The 20,299-nt window shown below is 37.5% G+C and overlaps 2 protein-coding genes across 2 annotated transcripts in view; both read left to right on the top strand.

The window, feature by feature from the left end:
• LOC145777808 (uncharacterized) overlaps positions 1–20,299 on the top strand; it is a 182,799-nt gene that overhangs the window by 103,057 nt on the left and 59,443 nt on the right. The gene's annotated exons all lie outside the window — the stretch shown is intronic.
• Positions 1–20,299, top strand: part of LOC145777897 (protein N-terminal asparagine amidohydrolase-like) — a 32,194-nt gene that overhangs the window by 1,873 nt on the left and 10,022 nt on the right. Inside the window, exons 2-6 of the mRNA XM_082589256.1 lie at positions 254–416; positions 717–908; positions 1,695–1,794; positions 2,490–2,616; positions 16,888–17,026. The gene's annotated coding sequence lies outside the window, so the exon portion shown is untranslated. The remainder of the gene's footprint in view (positions 1–253; positions 417–716; positions 909–1,694; positions 1,795–2,489; positions 2,617–16,887; positions 17,027–20,299) is intronic.

Genomic DNA, 20,299 nt, shown 5'->3' with positions numbered 1-20,299 from the left:
ACCTCTTTCTATTTGTTGTCAGGAAGCAATAGCATCCTCTCTGTATTGTGATACTTGTAAAGTCATAACCAAAACAAAAATTGTCATTTTTACATTGATTGGACGTCTGCAGACGTTGAATCAATGAAAAAATTGCGGATATTTCTGAGATTATTATTTTTTATTATTTATTTGTTTTCTGAGATTATTTATTGAGGTTGGTTTACTCTTTGATTTAAAAACCTTTTGAGCGAAATTATTTGTCCATCTTCAGCTGAAATGTCATGGATGGAACAAGATCTTAAGGAAAAGAATCAAGAAGTTTCAATTTTAAAAGGAGAGTGTGCTGTCTTGGAAAACGGGAAAAAGCGAGCAGAAGATCGAATTAAAGTCCTGGAAGAGCAGTTGGAAGAGATGAAGATTGCAACAATTAACAAGTAAGATGGATGTGTATTAAAGTTGTGTATGGATTTTATAATTTTCATATACTTTTGAGTAGCTCATTGCTTTGCCATTTAATGAGATTTTGTTAGCGTTGCCCTTATTAGTTTAGATAATTTTTCTTAATTTTGTTGAAATCAAGTGAGATTTTTGTGATATGTTGAATTACATTCATCATTTCAAACAAAAATGCATTATTACTAAGACACTAGTTTGGTGATAACTTTTTTTTTTGTACAGTTTAGTAGCTCATATGTATCATCAATATTTTTTGATAAGAAAATGAACTTTCAAAGCAGTTCGCCAGAGAAAAAGCTAGATGAAAAATCCAGCGCCGATCTTCGAATCAAAGCCGCGAAGTTGGAAGCTTCAGAAGCGGAGAACGCGGTCCTCCGGCTCCAGATGCAACTTGTTGAGCTGAATCACTGAAGACATCTCACAGCACAATGATATGAGCGCTGAAGAAGCAGCTGAAACGAAATGGAACAGTAAGTTTTGCGCATCTCAATCGTTTTCTTTCGTGTGAGACATGATTGTTCAAATTTCAGGGCAGGAGATGGAAACCAGGTGAGTGTAGCTTCGTCCAGTGCTTCTATACCATGCATTCCATTTGGTGCCTTGTAAATGGGATATTCAAGAATGACATGATAAGCAGTTTATTCCACCACGCCGCATTCGCAAGCCGATGAGGGAGCCAGACCCCACTTTTTTGTATTGGAATGGAAGCGACCGACTCCTATTCCCATTTTGTGAAGCTTAACTCAAGTCGGCCTGGCCAGGTCCATACCAGGGGGGTGCACCACCCGGATAGGTATAAAACCATGGAGTTTGATATCGGTGGCACACCATGCTGTTTTCCAAGTGTCTTCCACATAATGTGCTGTACTGGTGGCATGATCACTGAATGGTTGTAATAATTCAAGGGCAGCTGGTACAAAGGGTCTCTTGATTTTAATCGCCAGGAAAATTCCTGAGGTGGGACGCTGAGTTTGGCGTAGAGCAAGTGGTTATGATCTTCTACCCGGCGATCCAGGGGTATAGTGGCTTCCTTTCGACAGGGATAGCCATTATATGGCTTCTCAATGTAGCAAAGGCATCAAATCTTTCTTAAGTTTTTGTGGAGCAGTCTACTGTACACAAAGATTTGTTTAAACCATTATCTGAACAATAAAATTACTTTCAAGTTTTAAGACTTCTTTTACATTTGATAAAGATTCCAAACTTAAGTGTAATATATATATATGTAATATATTTTGCCATAATTTTTTCTTTAGAGTTCCGGTGCCAGCGACAGTTCCGGGTCGGGAAATTCCCTTATTGCGGCTACGAAGGAAATTAAATCATTGAAGCGTGACTTACAACGAGCCATCGAAGGTGATTTGCGATGGATTGATGTTGCGAACAAGCATCCTACGTTACTTTTAACATTATAATGCGTTTGTACAAAATGGAACCCCTTTTATGTTGTTGACGTCGTCTAACCTACACCCAGACATGTTGGTCAACGTCTCTTTTGTCATCGCTACTGCATCATATCTCCAGCTTCACCGGAACAATTTATTTTGGCCCAGATAGGGTCTCATGATGACGGTTGATTGCGGTGCTGCATAGTGTGGACGGTTTAAATATGCGCATAACTACACATGGTTAACTACACATCAGATGGATTGATGTTGTGAACAAGCATCCTTCGTTACTTTCAACATTATAATGCGTTTGTACAAGACGGAACGTCTTTTATGTTGTTAACTTCGTCTAACCTACACCCAGACATGTTGGTCAACGTCTCTTCTTCATCGCTACTGCGTCATTTCTCCAGCTTCATCGGAACAATTTATTTTGGTCCGGATAGGGTCACATGGTGACGGGTTGATTGGAATGCTGTAGCATTCCATAGATTATAGTGTGGACGATTTCCATATGCGCATTAGTACACATGGTGTTCCACCCTTGTTTAAAAGTTAGACTGGGTTGAATATTATTGGAGTGAATAATGGTGTGGAGAATTGATAGAGGAATACCAAATCACAGTGATGGAGCGATTGAGCAAATAATTCAATGTCGCTTAGAAATTGGAATAAAAGAAAAACACATCAGTGATCTGAAGAAGAAATTCGTCGATAGTCAGCGACTCGAGCAAAAAGCTCGACAGGAACGAGATGAATTGCAAGGGAAGGCCATCATCATGGAGTCATTGTGAGTAACAAACTAAATAGCATCAAAGTTCGAGTGAAATAAATTGAAGAGATTTTCCAATAAAGAGCATTAGTAGTAAGTAATACCCCATCTCGGACCCCCATACACCATGCTGTGACGTCACAGACGAAGCAAACCAAAAAAGGGCAATAAATTCACCCGCCAAAATTCAAATGTATAAAGAATAAACAAAGAAATGTGAGTATGATTCAAGCTCCAGGGTTGCCAGATGTATGATAAATAAATCTCCAGGGTTGCCAGATCACTTTTTGTATAAAAAAAAAAATTCAAATGTATAAAGAATAAACAAAGAAATGTGAGTTCTGCAGGGTTGCCAGATGTATGATAAATAAATCTCCAGGGTTGCCAGATCACTTTTTGTATAAATTTACCCGCCAAAATTCAAATGTATAAAGAATAAACAACGAAATGTGAGTTCTGCAGGGTTGCCAGATGTATGGTAAATAAATTGAGTGTTCAAGCGTGACAAGAACTATTCTGATGCTACAGTGTTGACGTCACTTGTTTCTATGATGATGTCACTGTGTTGACGTCATGTTTTCCTTGCACCATCCTTGAGTAATGGGTGATTTGGTCTCGATTTTTTTTTCTTATTGTTTATGAGGTGTTAGCTATGCATGGTAGTAGGTTGCCATTTGTCGCGACATTGTTATTAGGGTAGCACATGGTGGTTATGGATAGGTTTTTTGGATCATCGAGTGTTGCAACAGCTAGTGTTTATGTAGGATTCTCAGATGGCTTATCAGCTATGCTTTGTCCAGATTCAGGCCCTTCTGATCCTCACATGATGGAAAAAGAGGTTAGAATGAAGACTTTTGAAAGGAATGAAAAATGTTGTAATGAATACTTTCTTAACTCTTTGCATTGTCCAAAGAAAATGGTGGATAGTGGTTTTTATTACACGGGGGTGAAGGATTTAGTGCGCTGTTGCTATTGTGCAGGAGAATTGAACAATTGGAAGTTTGCAGAAGTTCCAAACGTGGAGCACGCGAAATACTTCCCACATTGCAAATTCATTCAAGAAACGTTGGGACTCGAGTTTGTGTTGGGTGTCACCAGAAGACACCCCGATTTGAATAGGCCAACATCTTTTCGAATAGGTGGAAACTTGCCTGCTGGAATAGTGCTTCGAAGAGGTTTAAACATACCTCAACCGCGTTGTACACCTCAACCTCGTTCTGCACCGCCGCTAACTGTCACAATGCGAAAATGGATGCATCGAGTTGTCTCTTTTGTTTATGCACCTGAAGATTTGTTTGTCGAGAAAGCTTTTCTTGCCAGAGCTGGGTTGTGTTACAGCGGAGATGGGAGAAAGGTTGTTTGTTTTTGGTGCGACACATCTTTTTTAATGGCTGGTTTTCAATGCCCTTGGACTCAACACGCCAAAGCCAATGATAAATGCAACTATTTGAAAATGAACAGAACACCTCCATCCACTAATTGCGATGGTCAACTGTGTTTATTGGATCAATCAAACAATTCTAAGGAATCGAATGAACACTGCAAAATTTTACGGTGTAAAGTTTGTTTAGATGATTTGACTGAAATTCTAATTAATCCTTGTGGTCATTTATGCGCTTGTAGCAGTTGCGTGATCAATTTGAAAAGTTGTCCTATATGCCGACGAGGGATTGAAAGTCTTAAAAAAGTTTACCTAACTTAATTTTTAAGTTTCTCAGTTTACCTAACTTAATTTTTAAGTTTCTCAGTTTACCTAATATAACAGTTTTTCGTTACCTAACTTAACCAGTTTTACGTCTTATAATTCAATCAATACAAGTGTCGAAGCATAACTTGTGTGATCAATTTGACACCCTGCGACGTCTGACCGTGCAACAATAATTGAACAGCATGAAATTTAGGCGCGATGCAGTGACACCCGCATTTTCAGGTGGTTTATCAGCCTATTCTTTATCCAGAGCCAGATCCTTCTGCTCGTCATACGAGGTGACCTTTGAGCAAAAATGATGACCTTTAATGATACTTGTTTGTCTAACCTCTCACCGTTTTACGTCTTATTTAGTCAATACAAGTGTCGAAGCGCAATACTGTAGCATCCTGTAATCATTATCTAGCCTTGCAACACTTTCGTGGCGATTAACAAAAGTTGCATCCGCTGAGTGGTGTATTGAGTCAGCATTTATAGGCAGCAAACGCTCTGTTGAAACGAATCAACAATGAACTCGCGATGTTTTGTTTAGACCTGCCTACCAAAGAAACAGCACAACCAACACAAGGATTTTCCACAGTTTATTATGCCAAACTGACGGTGAAGGTTACTTCTTTCCTTTTTACTTGCGTTGTTGTTGTAGCTTTCTTTTTCTGAGAAAAAAATCATAATAATTAAAACAAATCGATGGATGGATTAGTGAATATTGCTCTGTTTACTTTAGCTATTGCAAATAGTTTCACGCTATCTTTAAAGAAAAAGTAACTGTTTAAGACAGATAAAAAAACTCACGATATTTTAAATAAGATAAAACACTCGCATATATCGTCATCCGGCATCTTTGGATTAGTGTGTATTAAACAAATCGATGGATAGGTCATTGCATATTGCTCTGTTTACTTTAGCTATTGCAATAAAAACACATGAAAAATCAAATTAAAAATAAAAAAAAAAATAACGTGGAGAATTGTTTCAAGAATGATACCCGGCTACCACCCTGCATCTCGGATAACGCAATCGGTTGTCATATCCACGAAATTAAAAAATAAATAAACATCTACTTTGAAAAATTAACTGTTTAAATCATCCAACACGGAGAATTGTTTCAAGAGTGTTTCCTATAGGCTATTACCCTACATCTCGCATAATGCAATCGGTCCTCATACCCTTGAGCAATAAAATAAGTCAAAAAAGCAATAAAGTAAGTCCAAAAAAAAAAAAAAAAGAAAGTCAAGAAAATATTCAAACTTACTGGAGGGTTTTGAACATTCTAAAACAAGTGAAATGAAATCGTTTAGTTTACATACCACTTCAATCGTAAAGAATCAATCAGACTTTAAAACTAAATGTTGTTTTACATAGGAGGAGGAAAAAAAAAGTAATAAGGGTTTGATTGAATTCATCACGTTATTTGTAGTCGATTTGCAATATTCTGGAGTTATTTGCACTCACAATTTAGAAATAGGTAAAAATTAATAATAGGAAAATCTGCCACAGATTTATCACATTACTTGTAGTCGATTTGCAATATTCTGGAGTTATTTACACTCACAATTTAACAAGAAATAGGTAAAATTAATAATAGGAAAATCGATAAAAGAATACTTACATGAGCTCTACTGCTGCAGTTGTTGACGTGTTTCAATAAGCAGCCGTAGCGCCTGTACATTTTTGTGCAAAATGGGCAGAACCCTCTCTCCCATGCTCTTTCATTTCATGCTGGGTTCGTGCTTCCCAGCTTGTGAATGTAGCTCTACAATTCGTGCAACTCATTATTTTATTTTTTAATTTTCAGGTTTGAATAAATCTCGACTAAACCTCGGTATTTAAATCGTGTTTGAGGGGAAAGAAACAAATCAAGTTTTTGACATCGCTTGATTTTGTTACAGGTTCACATCCAACTTTTTTTCTTTTTTTTTTTTAACAACTTTGAAGTAAACCTATTTTAAGTTGCCTTTGGAAAAAGATTGCTTTAATAAATTAAACTTCTCGGTCGAAGTTTGACTTCATAGAAAATAATTACGCTTTAACAACAGGTCAATAGTCTTCACGCAGGTTGAATTGAAGCTTGATTTTGTATTACAGCTCCATTTCCGACTTTTTTTATAACTTTGAAGTATGCCTATATTGAGTTGCGTTTGATATCAGATTGCTTCCGTTTGAACTTCTCGGTTAAAGGTTGGCTCAAGCTTACCAAGAACTTGACGTATTTCGAGTTGCGTTTTGGAAACAGATTGCTTTCCACAAATTGGACTTTTCCGTTGAAGTTTCGCGTCATAGCTTCAACATTTCTTAAAAGAATGAGTTTTTTAGTTTTTTTTATTACCTTGAAAGTTTTCAAGGCGTCGTATAGGTGGATATTGTTTCAAATCCACCGAAACCTTGAAGTTTTATCACCAAACTGCAAGTTCATGGCTCGATGTCCAAAAGTGGCAATGGAAGTTCCATTCACCCCCACTAAAGAATGACTATGTGTTTTTAAATGTTTTTCAGACTTATACGGCCTAACCAAGCTTATTTCAGCACCACTGTCTATCATGAAGCATAAACCTGACTTGTGATCCCTAATGTGAAGAAGTGGGCTGTGACTTTTATGAAATGGAAGTTTTGTTGCACTGGGCACAGTCGATCTCGCAGTGCAACCTACCAGTTTCCCTGGAAAGAGCAAGGAGGGTTACATTTGCGAGCATTTGCACCAAACCGTTGGTGATAGAAACACATCATATTGTGTGTTCTAGCCACGCGAGAATAATTTGAGTGTGAAGCTTGTGGTTTTGGTGCATAGTGAGCAGGTGGAGGACCGGCTCTCTGGGAAGAAACTTGGCTTGGAATAGTCCTCATTAATTCTTGCACTGACTTAGTCAATGACTCCAGCTGTAAATTTACCCTAACCATTTCAGACTGCTGGGGCTCTTTGTTTACAGTCCCCACAAAAGATAAAGGTGCAGTATGCTTTATAGCATGGTCTGCTGCTATTGCATACTCCTCTAGTGAAGCCTCATGAAGTGGTGCCAATGCAATTTTAACCTCTTGTGGAAGTTTGTCGACCAACATGGACTTCACCACAGAGTCGGACATGTCTGACTCCGAGATATTTACTCTCATGTTAGCCACAAACTCCGAAGGTTTTACATCACCTAACTGCTTGACAGAAACTAACTTCTGAATTTGGTCACATAAAGGTTCTGTGAACTTGCTTATCAGAAAACTTTGAATGTCCGGGAATTGTTTTTGTCTTGCCAAAAGTGGTTGCACTGCAATCATAGTTGATGAATCCAGACAAGACATTAAAGCTTCAATCTTGTCTGAATCCTCAACTATGCTCCACTTGTGGCACACTCTATGAAATTAGCAAACCATGCCTTAGGGGCAGATTTGCAAAATTCTTGGGTGACTCGTTTACCCGGTTTTAAAATGGAAGTTGTTGGGTTGTTCTCTGTCATCACGCTGTTACTAGTGTTTGGTGAGGTATGAGAATTGTTTTGTGTGATGCGTGATTGGTGGCGTGTATTGTAGGTGTGTGTAGCCACAATGATAACACAAAATGATTAGAAAAAAAGATTAAGTTAGTCTACACACATTATGGTATATAAATTTACACAAAACACTAACAGGCAATGCACTGCTAGAAGAAGGCTTTGTCGGGGGTCACCAGTTTGGCGTACAGGTTGTAGGTGGTCGAATAGTGTACGCTAAGCACTACCGACATGCGACTCCTAGCTCAGAAGGGGCGTTGTTCTAACCTTATCTCTTCTAGAGTGCACTGTCTATTAATACCACACAAAAGCAAGCATTGTAGAAGTAGTATAATAATTCAAAGTAAACACAATAACATTAATTAACAATGGTAGAAGCTAATACAAATGAAGGTCACCAGGGCAGACCAGGTTACACCCACAGTAATATTACTTAATAGAATAAATGTCCTTAATCAATAGTCCGGGTTCAACCTTGTAGCCATGTTCCTATTTCCGAATGTCATTTCTTTATTGTATTTTGTGCATCGCTTTCCTTCACTTCATTTTACGTCCGATCGCTGAGTTGTTGTTTTCAAAAGTCTCTGTTTAGTATTCATCTGCGGCGCGAGCCACGTTCCAGCCTTGGCGACCTCTAGCGGACAGAACTATTCAGACGCAGGCAGAATTGTAAAGGGGAACGCCACATCTCCACTCGATCGATTTGATTTGGAACCACACCACAATTCAAGGACCTTTGTCGCTTGTCTGTGGTCACTATTGCATGTATTTTCTATTAAAACGCTGTTGCGGTGTATCCATGAAGGCGATTGTCTCAAATTTTCATTCTGATCTCAATGCAAACGATCGTGCTATTGAAGACTTTGTACGCCGGCGTTGTAGAATAAAAATTTAATTTGTACATTTGTTTAGTTTTTTGTTTTTTATTATGTATTTGTGTCTATTACACAGTTGTTGCATTTTTACCTCAATTTCATGTTGTTGTTTTTTCAACATAAAGTTAGAAGAAAAAAATCTTCCTGCTTCACCTTTCAATGTATTTTTTATTTTTTTATTTTAATTCTACCTTTGCACTTAAAATTATATTGCTGTTGTTGCCTAATAAAAAAAAAAAATACGAGTTGTCAATTTTATTTTATCGCAAAGCACGAAAAGCTAAAATGATGCAGGTGAAAAGAAACAAGTTTCTTTAAGGAAAAAAAAAATACAAGTTAGCAATTTTATTTTATCGCAAAGCACAAAAAGCTAAAATGATGCAGGTGAAAAGAAACAAGTTTCTTTAAGGAAAAAAAAAATACAAGTTAGCAATTTTATTTTATCGCAAAGCACAAAAAGCTAAAATGATGCAGGTGAAAAGAAACAAGTTTCTTTTTGAAATTTGTTCAATAAAAAAAGATAAAAAAAAAAATACAAGTTAGCAATTTTATTTTATCGCAAAGTGCAAAAAGCTAAAATGATGCAGGTGAAAAGAAATAAGTTTCTTTAAGGAAAAAAAAATACAAGCTAGCAATTTTATTTTATTGCAAAGCGCAAAAAGCTAAAATGATGCAGGTGAAAAGAAATAAGTTTCTTTAAGGAAAAAAAAAAAAATACAAGCTAGCAATTTTATTTTATTGCAAAGCGCAAAAAGCTAAAATGATGCAGGTGAAAAAAAAACAAGTTTCTTTTCGAAATTTCATTTCTTCGAAATGAAATTAAAAAAAAAAAAAGAAACATCTCAATGTTGCGGCGACATTGTTACACAAACTCATCTTCATTGATTTCTGCCCGTACCAAGTTGGCGCGTTGCTGATGACAACAGTCATGGTCGATTTCTGCTGTGTCCAGTATACGACAGTCAAGTTAGGGCGACTCTAAACTCATCTTCATCAATTTCAGCCCGTACCAAGTTGACGCGTTGCTGATGAGAGCAGTCATTGTCTATTTCTGCTGTGCCCAAAATACGACAGTCAAGTAAGGGCGACTCTACAACCTTGACGATGGTGAACAATTTGCGGCACTCTTTGCAGTGCTCAAGCGGTCTCAGGTCAAACAATGTAACGCTTCTGACAAGCCCCCAAGCAAACGTCGCCGCAACATTGAGATGTTTCTTTTTTTTTTTTTAATTTCATTTCGAAGAAATGAAATTTCGAAAAGAAACTTGTTTTTTTTTCACCTGCATCATTTTAGCTTTTTGCGCTTTGCAATAAAATAAAATTGCTAGCTTGTATTTTTTTTTTTTTCCTTAAAGAAACTTATTTCTTTTCACCTGCATCATTTTAGCTTTTTGCGCTTTGCAATAAAATAAAATTGCTAGCTTGTATTTTTTTTTCCTTAAAGAAACTTATTTCTTTTCACCTGCATCATTTTAGCTTTTTGCACTTTGCGATAAAATAAAATTGCTAACTTGTATTTTTTTTTTTATCTTTTTTTATTGAACAAATTTCAAAAAGAAACTTGTTTCTTTTCACCTGCATCATTTTAGCTTTTTGTGCTTTGCGATAAAATAAAATTGCTAACTTGTATTTTTTTTTTCCTTAAAGAAACTTGTTTCTTTTCACCTGCATCATTTTAGCTTTTTGTGCTTTGCGATAAAATAAAATTGCTAACTTGTATTTTTTTTTTCCTTAAAGAAACTTGTTTCTTTTCACCTGCATCATTTTAGCTTTTCGTGCTTTGCGATAAAATAAAATTGACAACTCGTATTTTTTTTTTTTTATTAGGCAACAACAGCAATATAATTTTAAGTGCAAAGGTAGAATTAAAATAAAAAAATAAAAAATACATTGAAAGGTGAAGCAGGAAGATTTTTTTCTTCTAACTTTATGTTGAAAAAACAACAACATGAAATTGATGTAAAAATGCAACAACTGTGTAATAGACACAAATACATAATAAAAAACAAAAAACTAAACAAATGTACAAATTAAATTTTTATTCTACAACGCCGGCGTACAAAGTCTTCAATAGCACGATCGTTTGCATTGAGATCAGAATGAAAATTTGAGACAATCGCCTTCATGGATACACCGCAACAGCGTTTTAATAGAAAATACATGCAATAGTGACCACAGACAAGCGACAAAGGTCCTTGAATTGTGGTGTGGTTCCAAATCAAATCGATCGAGTGGAGATGTGGCGTTCCCCTTTACAATTCTGCCTGCGTCTGAATAGTTCTGTCCGCTAGAGGTCGCCAAGGCTGGAACGTGGCTCGCGCCGCAGATGAATACTAAACAGAGACTTTTGAAAACAACAACTCAGCGATCGGACGTAAAATGAAGTGAAGGAAAGCGATGCACAAAATACAATAAAGAAATGACATTCGGAAATAGGAACATGGCTACAAGGTTGAACCCGGACTATTGATTAAGGACATTTATTCTATTAAGTAATATTACTGTGGGTGTAACCTGGTCTGCCCTGGTGACCTTCATTTGTATTAGCTTCTACCATTGTTAATTAATGTTATTGTGTTTACTTTGAATTATTATACTACTTCTACAATGCTTGCTTTTGTGTGGTATTAATAGACAGTGCACTCTAGAAGAGATAAGGTTAGAACAACGCCCCTTCTGAGCTAGGAGTCGCATGTCGGTAGTGCTTAGCGTACACTATTCGACCACCTACAACCTGTACGCCAAACTGGTGACCCCCGACAAAGCCTTCTTCTAGCAGTGCATTGCCTGTTAGTGTTTTGTGTAAATTTATATACCATAATGTGTGTAGACTAACTTAATCTTTTTTTCTAATCATTTTGTGTTATCATTGTGGCTACACACACCTACAATACACGCCACCAATCACGCATCACACAAAACAATTCTCATACCTCACCAAACACTAGTAACAGCGTGATGACAGAGAACAACCCAACAACTTCCATTTTAAAACCGGGTAAACGAGTCACCCAAGAATTTTGCAAATCTGCCCCTAAGGCATGGTTTGCTAATTTCATAGAGTGTGCCACAAGTGGAGCATAGTTGAGGATTCAGACAAGATTGAAGCTTTAATGTCTTGTCTGGATTCATCAACTATGATTGCAGTGCAACCACTTTTGGCAAGACAAAAACAATTCCCGGACATTCAAAGTTTTCTGATAAGCAAGTTCACAGAACCTTTATGTGACCAAATTCAGAAGTTAGTTTCTGTCAAGCAGTTAGGTGATGTAAAACCTTCGGAGTTTGTGGCTAACATGAGAGTAAATATCTCGGAGTCAGACATGTCCGACTCTGTGGTGAAGTCCATGTTGGTCGACAAACTTCCACAAGAGGTTAAAATTGCATTGGCACCACTTCATGAGGCTTCACTAGAGGAGTATGCAATAGCAGCAGACCATGCTATGAAGCATACTGCACCTTTATCTTTTGTGGGGACTGTAAACAAAGAGCCCCAGCAGTCTGAAATGGTTAGGGTAAATTTACAGCTGGAGTCATTGACTAAGTCAGTGCAAGAATTAATGAGGACTATTCCAAGCCAAGTTTCTTCCCAGAGAGCCGGTCCTCCACCTGCTCACTATGCACCAAAACCACAAGCTTCACACTCAAATTATTCTCGCGTGGCTAGAACACACAATATGATGTGTTTCTATCACCAACGGTTTGGTGCAAATGCTCGCAAATGTAACCCTCCTTGCTCTTTCCAGGGAAACTGGTAGGTTGCACTGCGAGATCGACTGTGCCCAGTGCAACAAAACTTCCATTTCATAAAAGTCACAGCCCACTTCTTCACATTAGGGATCACAAGTCAGGTTTATGCTTCATGATAGACAGTGGTGCTGAAATAAGCTTGGTTAGGCCGTATAAGTCTGAAAAACATTTAAAAACACATAGTCATTCTTTAGTGGGGGTGAATGGAACTTCCATTGCCACTTTTGGACATCGAGCCATGAACTTGCAGTTTGGTGATAAAACTTCAAGGTTTCGGTGGATTTGAAACAATATCCACCTATACGACGCCTTGAAAACTTTCAAGGTAATAAAAAAAACTAAAAAACTCATTCTTTTAAGAAATGTTGAAGCTATGACGCGAAACTTCAACGGAAAAGTCCAATTTGTGGAAAGCAATCTGTTTCCAAAACGCAACTCGAAATACGTCAAGTTCTTGGTAAGCTTGAGCCAACCTTTAACCGAGAAGTTCAAACGGAAGCAATCTGATATCAAACGCAACTCAATATAGGCATACTTCAAAGTTATAAAAAAAGTCGGAAATGGAGCTGTAATACAAAATCAAGCTTCAATTCAACCTGCGTGAAGACTATTGACCTGTTGTTAAAGCGTAATTATTTTCTATGAAGTCAAACTTCGACCGAGAAGTTTAATTTATTAAAGCAATCTTTTTCCAAAGGCAACTTAAAATAGGTTTACTTCAAAGTTGTTAAAAAAAAAAAAGAAAAAAAGTTGGATGTGAACCTGTAACAAAATCAAGCGATGTCAAAAACTTGATTTGTTTCTTTCCCCTCAAACACGATTTAAATACCGAGGTTTAGTCGAGATTTATTCAAACCTGAAAATTAAAAAATAAAATAATGAGTTGCACGAATTGTAGAGCTACATTCACAAGCTGGGAAGCACGAACCCAGCATGAAATGAAAGAGCATGGGAGAGAGGGTTCTGCCCATTTTGCACAAAAATGTACAGGCGCTACGGCTGCTTATTGAAACACGTCAACAACTGCAGCAGTAGAGCTCATGTAAGTATTCTTTTATCGATTTTCCTATTATTAATTTTACCTATTTCTTGTTAAATTGTGAGTGTAAATAACTCCAGAATATTGCAAATCGACTACAAGTAATGTGATAAATCTGTGGCAGATTTTCCTATTATTAATTTTTACCTATTTCTAAATTGTGAGTGCAAATAACTCCAGAATATTGCAAATCGACTACAAATAACGTGATGAATTCAATCAAACCCTTATTACTTTTTTTTTTCCTCCTCCTATGTAAAACAACATTTAGTTTTAAAGTCTGATTGATTCTTTACGATTGAAGTGGTATGTAAACTAAACGATTTCATTTCACTTGTTTTAGAATGTTCAAAACCCTCCAGTAAGTTTGAATATTTTCTTGACTTTCTTTTTTTTTTTTTTTTGGACTTACTTTATTGCTTTTTTGACTTATTTTATTGCTCAAGGGTATGAGGACCGATTGCATTATGCGAGATGTAGGGTAATAGCCTATAGGAAACACTCTTGAAACAATTCTCCGTGTTGGATGATTTAAACAGTTAATTTTTCAAAGTAGATGTTTATTTATTTTTTAATTTCGTGGATATGACAACCGATTGCGTTATCCGAGATGCAGGGTGGTAGCCGGGTATCATTCTTGAAACAATTCTCCACGTTATTTTTTTTTTTATTTTTAATTTGATTTTTCATGTGTTTTTATTGCAATAGCTAAAGTAAACAGAGCAATATGCAATGACCTATCCATCGATTTGTTTAATACACACTAATCCAAAGATGCCGGATGACGATATATGCGAGTGTTTTATCTTATTTAAAATATCGTGAGTTTTTTTATCTGTCTTAAACAGTTACTTTTTCTTTAAAGATAGCGTGAAACTATTTGCAATAGCTAAAGTAAACAGAGCAATATTCACTAATCCATCCATCGATTTGTTTTAATTATTATGATTTTTTTCTCAGAAAAAGAAAGCTACAACAACAACGCAAGTAAAAAGGAAAGAAGTAACCTTCACCGTCAGTTTGGCATAATAAACTGTGGAAAATCCTTGTGTTGGTTGTGCTGTTTCTTTGGTAGGCAGGTCTAAACAAAACATCGCGAGTTCATTGTTGATTCGTTTCAACAGAGCGTTTGCTGCCTATAAATGCTGACTCAATACACCACTCAGCGGATGCAACTTTTGTTAATCGCCACGAAAGTGTTGCAAGGCTAGATAATGATTACAGGATGCTACAGTATTGCGCTTCGACACTTGTATTGACTAAATAAGACGTAAAACGGTGAGAGGTTAGACAAACAAGTATCATTAAAGGTCATCATTTTTGCTCAAAGGTCACCTCGTATGACGAGCAGAAGGATCTGGCTCTGGATAAAGAATAGGCTGATAAACCACCTGAAAATGCGGGTGTCACTGCATCGCGCCTAAATTTCATGCTGTTCAATTATTGTTGCACGGTCAGACGTCGCAGGGTGTCAAATTGATCACACAAGTTATGCTTCGACACTTGTATTGATTGAATTATAAGACGTAAAACTGGTTAAGTTAGGTAACGAAAAACTGTTATATTAGGTAAACTGAGAAACTTAAAAATTAAGTTAGGTAAACTGAGAAACTTAAAAATTAAGTTAGGTAAACTTTTTTAAGACTTTCAATCCCTCGTCGGCATATAGGACAACTTTTCAAATTGATCACGCAACTGCTACAAGCGCATAAATGACCACAAGGATTAATTAGAATTTCAGTCAAATCATCTAAACAAACTTTACACCGTAAAATTTTGCAGTGTTCATTCGATTCCTTAGAATTGTTTGATTGATCCAATAAACACAGTTGACCATCGCAATTAGTGGATGGAGGTGTTCTGTTCATTTTCAAATAGTTGCATTTATCATTGGCTTTGGCGTGTTGAGTCCAAGGGCATTGAAAACCAGCCATTAAAAAAGATGTGTCGCACCAAAAACAAACAACCTTTCTCCCATCTCCGCTGTAACACAACCCAGCTCTGGCAAGAAAAGCTTTCTCGACAAACAAATCTTCAGGTGCATAAACAAAAGAGACAACTCGATGCATCCATTTTCGCATTGTGACAGTTAGCGGCGGTGCAGAACGAGGTTGAGGTGTACAACGCGGTTGAGGTATGTTTAAACCTCTTCGAAGCACTATTCCAGCAGGCAAGTTTCCACCTATTCGAAAAGATGTTGGCCTATTCAAATCGGGGTGTCTTCTGGTGACACCCAACACAAACTCGAGTCCCAACGTTTCTTGAATGAATTTGCAATGTGGGAAGTATTTCGCGTGCTCCACGTTTGGAACTTCTGCAAACTTCCAATTGTTCAATTCTCCTGCACAATAGCAACAGCGCACTAAATCCTTCACCCCCGTGTAATAAAAACCACTATCCACCATTTTCTTTGGACAATGCAAAGAGTTAAGAAAGTATTCATTACAACATTTTTCATTCCTTTCAAAAGTCTTCATTCTAACCTCTTTTTCCATCATGTGAGGATCAGAAGGGCCTGAATCTGGACAAAGCATAGCTGATAAGCCATCTGAGAATCCTACATAAACACTAGCTGTTGCAACACTCGATGATCCAAAAAACCTATCCATAACCACCATGTGCTACCCTAATAACAATGTCGCGACAAATGGCAACCTACTACCATGCATAGCTAACACCTCATAAACAATAAGAAAAAAAAATCGAGACCAAATCACCCATTACTCAAGGATGGTGCAAGGAAAACATGACGTCAACACAGTGACATCATCATAGAAACAAGTGACGTCAACACTGTAGCATCAGAATAGTTCTTGTCACGCTTGAACACTCAATTTATTTACCATACATCTGGCAACCCTGCAGAACTCATATTTCGTTGTTTATTCTTTATACATTTGAATTTTGGCGGGTAAATTTATACAAAAAGTGATCTGGCAACCCTGGAGATTTATTTATCATACATCTGGCAACCCTGCAGAACTCACATTTCTTTGTTTATTCTTTATACATTTGAATTTTTTTTTTATACAAAAAGTGATCTGGCAACCCTGGAGATTTATTTATCATACATCTGGCAACCCTGGAGCTTGAATCATACTCACATTTCTTTGTTTATTCTTTATACATTTGAATTTTGGCGGGTGAATTTATTGCCCTTTTTTGGTTTGCTTCGTCTGTGACGTCACAGCATGGTGTATGGGGGTCCGAGATGGGGTATTACTTACTACTAGCATTGAACAAATTAAATAGCATGTTCCTTTTGTTCAAATATTGGTTTACATATTGCGCCATTTGTCTTTTATCGCTTTAAAAAACATGAAAATGTGCGAAATACTTTTATGATAATAGCTGAAGATAAATCCAGAACAGCTGTAAGCTTTAGGTTTTGACGTTGCAGTCAAAGTTTCATCAGATTTTTGACAAAACTTTGTTTTCTAGAAACGATTCCAGCCAAGATTTATTAAAGGAGCTTGATGAGATGCGAGAGAAAAAGTTCAACCTTGAAAAGCAACTTCCTAACGACCAAGACAAGTCAAACTCCACCGACTACGCTTTCGTTGCCTGAAGATCTTGACAGGTAATCTGGCAACACTGTAGGCTACTATTAATGCTTTAATATTGACTGATTAAAACCATAATAAACCGCATCCTTGATTCTTCTGAAACACGTTACTGCTGAAGCTTTTTCACAGAAAAATATCTCTAAGTTGTAGATATTCTTCTTTGTTGTGAGCACAAAATTGAGTGCTGTTACAACATAATTATGCTTGTTCTACATAATTTCAAGGTCATTTTGACGTGTTTTTTCAAAATAACTCCTTTTCTGTTGCAGTTAGCGTTTCATATTGTATTGACAACAAATAGGAAATCGTCCCTTCCGGTCATTTTTGCGCAAGTTTCAACTCTCTAGCTCTTACCACAGGCCTCGAAATTCCGGCGGTCATGGCGGACATGACCTCCGGAATGACCTTGAATGTCTGCCGAAGCCGACTCATTGGTCGGTCATAAATGACCGCCGCAAAATTCTTGACAAAAATAGAGCTAATGCAGCAAAAATATATTTTAAATTTGAATTGTTACAATTGTTTGTTTAACGCGAACAACTACGGGGCTGAAAGAATAATAGTACAGGCAATTGCTTTAAAGATCATGTTAGAGTGGCGTGGTTGAAGAGCTGATGGCAAAAGTAGCCATTTTTACATCATTTCAACGCCTTGCAATGTTGCCTTGAAATAAAGTTGTCTGAACTTTTCGGCAGGATATGTATTCTAATTTTAACAATGAGGATTATTGCGTCACATTGATCGTTTGTTAAAAAGAAACGTCACAGAGAAGCAAGTCTCAGCTGGGTTCGAAGGTGTTAGACTAACACTATTGTGTTAGTTAGTTAACACTAACACTATTGAGGGCTAACACTATTGGGTCACTAATGCGCATCTGTCTGGACGGTCCTGACATGGAGATTTGCAACCCCGCGCCGACATTAATCGCTTGGCACAACGATTCTATAACGCGAAAACCACGGAATAAGTGATCATAATTGCTTTTGTAATAAGGAAATTTGGATTGTTGTTTTCAATTGTGTTTATTGCGTCATTACACGACTGTCATTAACGCACTGATTTATTTGCAAGCAATCTTCTCCAGTATACTGTTAAGGTTAATTAAGCCATCAACCATTGCGGAGTTATTTTGTTGTAGAAAATCTTCTACAAACACGACTACACAATACTGTAGTGCAGGGGTCGGCAACCTTTCGTATGCAGTGTGCCAGTTTATGAATAATATCAAAATATCAACAACTCGCGTGCCAAACATATATGTTTGGTTTTGTATTGGCAATTATCTGATGTTAAAATTAAACAGTAAAGTTGACTGAGTTAACAGACAAGAAACAAATTTGTTTTATTAATTTTATTGGAAAACATCGAATGCAGTCATAAAAGTCACTTTTTAATGAGATCCTTGTCCTTGCGTTTTCTTGCTTAGCTCTGTAGTATTAGGATTATATTTGGACGCTTCAAGTGGAACACATGCTTCCGAATGATCTTTCGTAAGTCGGCTGCGATGTGGACTGAGAATAAAATTCATGTGCAAAAATATTTGTTCACACAAATAAGTGGAGCCAAATGCAGATAGCAAAGCTATTGACATCTTCTTGAGACAGCTAAATTTCTCCGGCAAAGATTTCCAGCACGTCAAAATGCTTGTTTGTTTGTTTTCAATCGTTTCCAGCGATTTCCGCAATTCGACGAATTTTGATGTCCACAATAAGGATGCTTTGAAATCGATCAGGTGCATCTGGAAGTCTTCGATGTCTAACCATTCAAATGCAGATAAGTTCAAGTCTTCGCTGCTCTCGGGCTTGATGAGAAATGAAAATACTGAACCAAAATGTTGAAAATCTTGGAATCTATTGCAAAGTTGAGACGCTAGATCCCTCATGTACACATCAATTTCAACTATGTTGACTTGATGATCCACTGAGAAAACCTTCAGGTATTTAAAGTAGCGAAAAGTTGCAGTTTGGATGTCCCTTGTGTATATATCCAATTTAACTACAAAACCTTTCCATGCCTCAAAACGATCCATCACCGTTTGTTGTGAACCTTGCAGACGAAGATTAAGTTCGTTAAGGTGGGTGGTGACATCTGCAAGAAACATTAGTTTTACAAGCCACTTTTTATCCTCCAGTTCAGGGTAGACCTTGCTTACCCTGCCAAAAAGACCCTTATCTCGACTAGACATTCAACAAACCTCAAGAGAATCTTACTGGACTGGCACCTATACGGTGGCACCACTGCTGCAGATCGAACTGGAAATGTGTGCAACCATTCAGTTAACGCTAGTGTTAGTGATGTAATAATAATGTTAGTGATGCAATGGTTGCACTTTCTTAAGGTGCTATAACGTGTGCGTCAAATCATTTGGCGTGCCATAAAAAATCATCTCGCGTGCCACAAGTGGCACGCGTGCCAGGGGTTGCCGACCCCTGCTGTAGTGCATAGGCGCCTAACTATTTTTTTGGCCGTGGGGGCGAAAGCGTGTTTCACAAGCAGCAACGTAGCCTAAATTCAGGGAAATGTCACGCAGATGGATGACGTAATTATGTCGTCACACTCGGATTGCTTTTATTGCCACACTCGGAGTTATCGCTACGTTCGACCTACCGTTAATTATAATAAACAAAACTCGACCAAAACACATGCTATGCGTCTGCGTTGGCTAGCGGTTGATGGACTGCGACTCTTTAAGCTAAGCACAACATAAAGTTTATCAACGAACTAGATTTATTAGCATGAAACAAGAGACGAAAAGGTTTACTAAAAGGTATACTGTAAATGGAATGAAAATACTAACTTGATCATACGCTTGAAAATATACCTGTTGAAAGCAAAACCATTCATGTTTACATCAATTCAACATCACGTCAACTTGAATAAATTTAAAAGTTGCTGACACCTTAAACAGCCCTTAAAAAAATAGTTACGGAGAGACGTTTGATTAAGTTTTCGACTTGACATTACTCCCTTTTCACCACAATATCACAACTTATCGCTGACCAGCTGACCTGCTTTCAAGTTTCAATTCGCTGTGATACGCCCGTGTTGCAGATGAAACAAAAGACGCGCATATTCCCCCGCCTTTGATCGGGTTTCTATGGCAACGGTCGTGCGTGCGCCATGCAGTCTGCGCGAGTCCGTTGTTGTGTTGATTATGCCGCGTGTGCGCAATGCGGTTTGTACCAGCCCTTGTTACGTTGGTTAGTGGTTACTTCGGGCCGAGACTTCAAGTTCCTTTTCACAACCATTGAATCGACGCAAAACAGTAGATTTTTGCTATGTCTCAA

This window comes from Aplidium turbinatum, chromosome 1 (assembly GCF_918807975.1).
Source record: "Aplidium turbinatum chromosome 1, kaAplTurb1.1, whole genome shotgun sequence".
Classification (NCBI taxonomy): domain Eukaryota; kingdom Metazoa; phylum Chordata; class Ascidiacea; order Aplousobranchia; family Polyclinidae; genus Aplidium; species Aplidium turbinatum.
The sequence above is the reverse complement of the archived record's forward strand: the minus strand, read 5'-3'. Positions and strand labels throughout refer to the sequence as shown.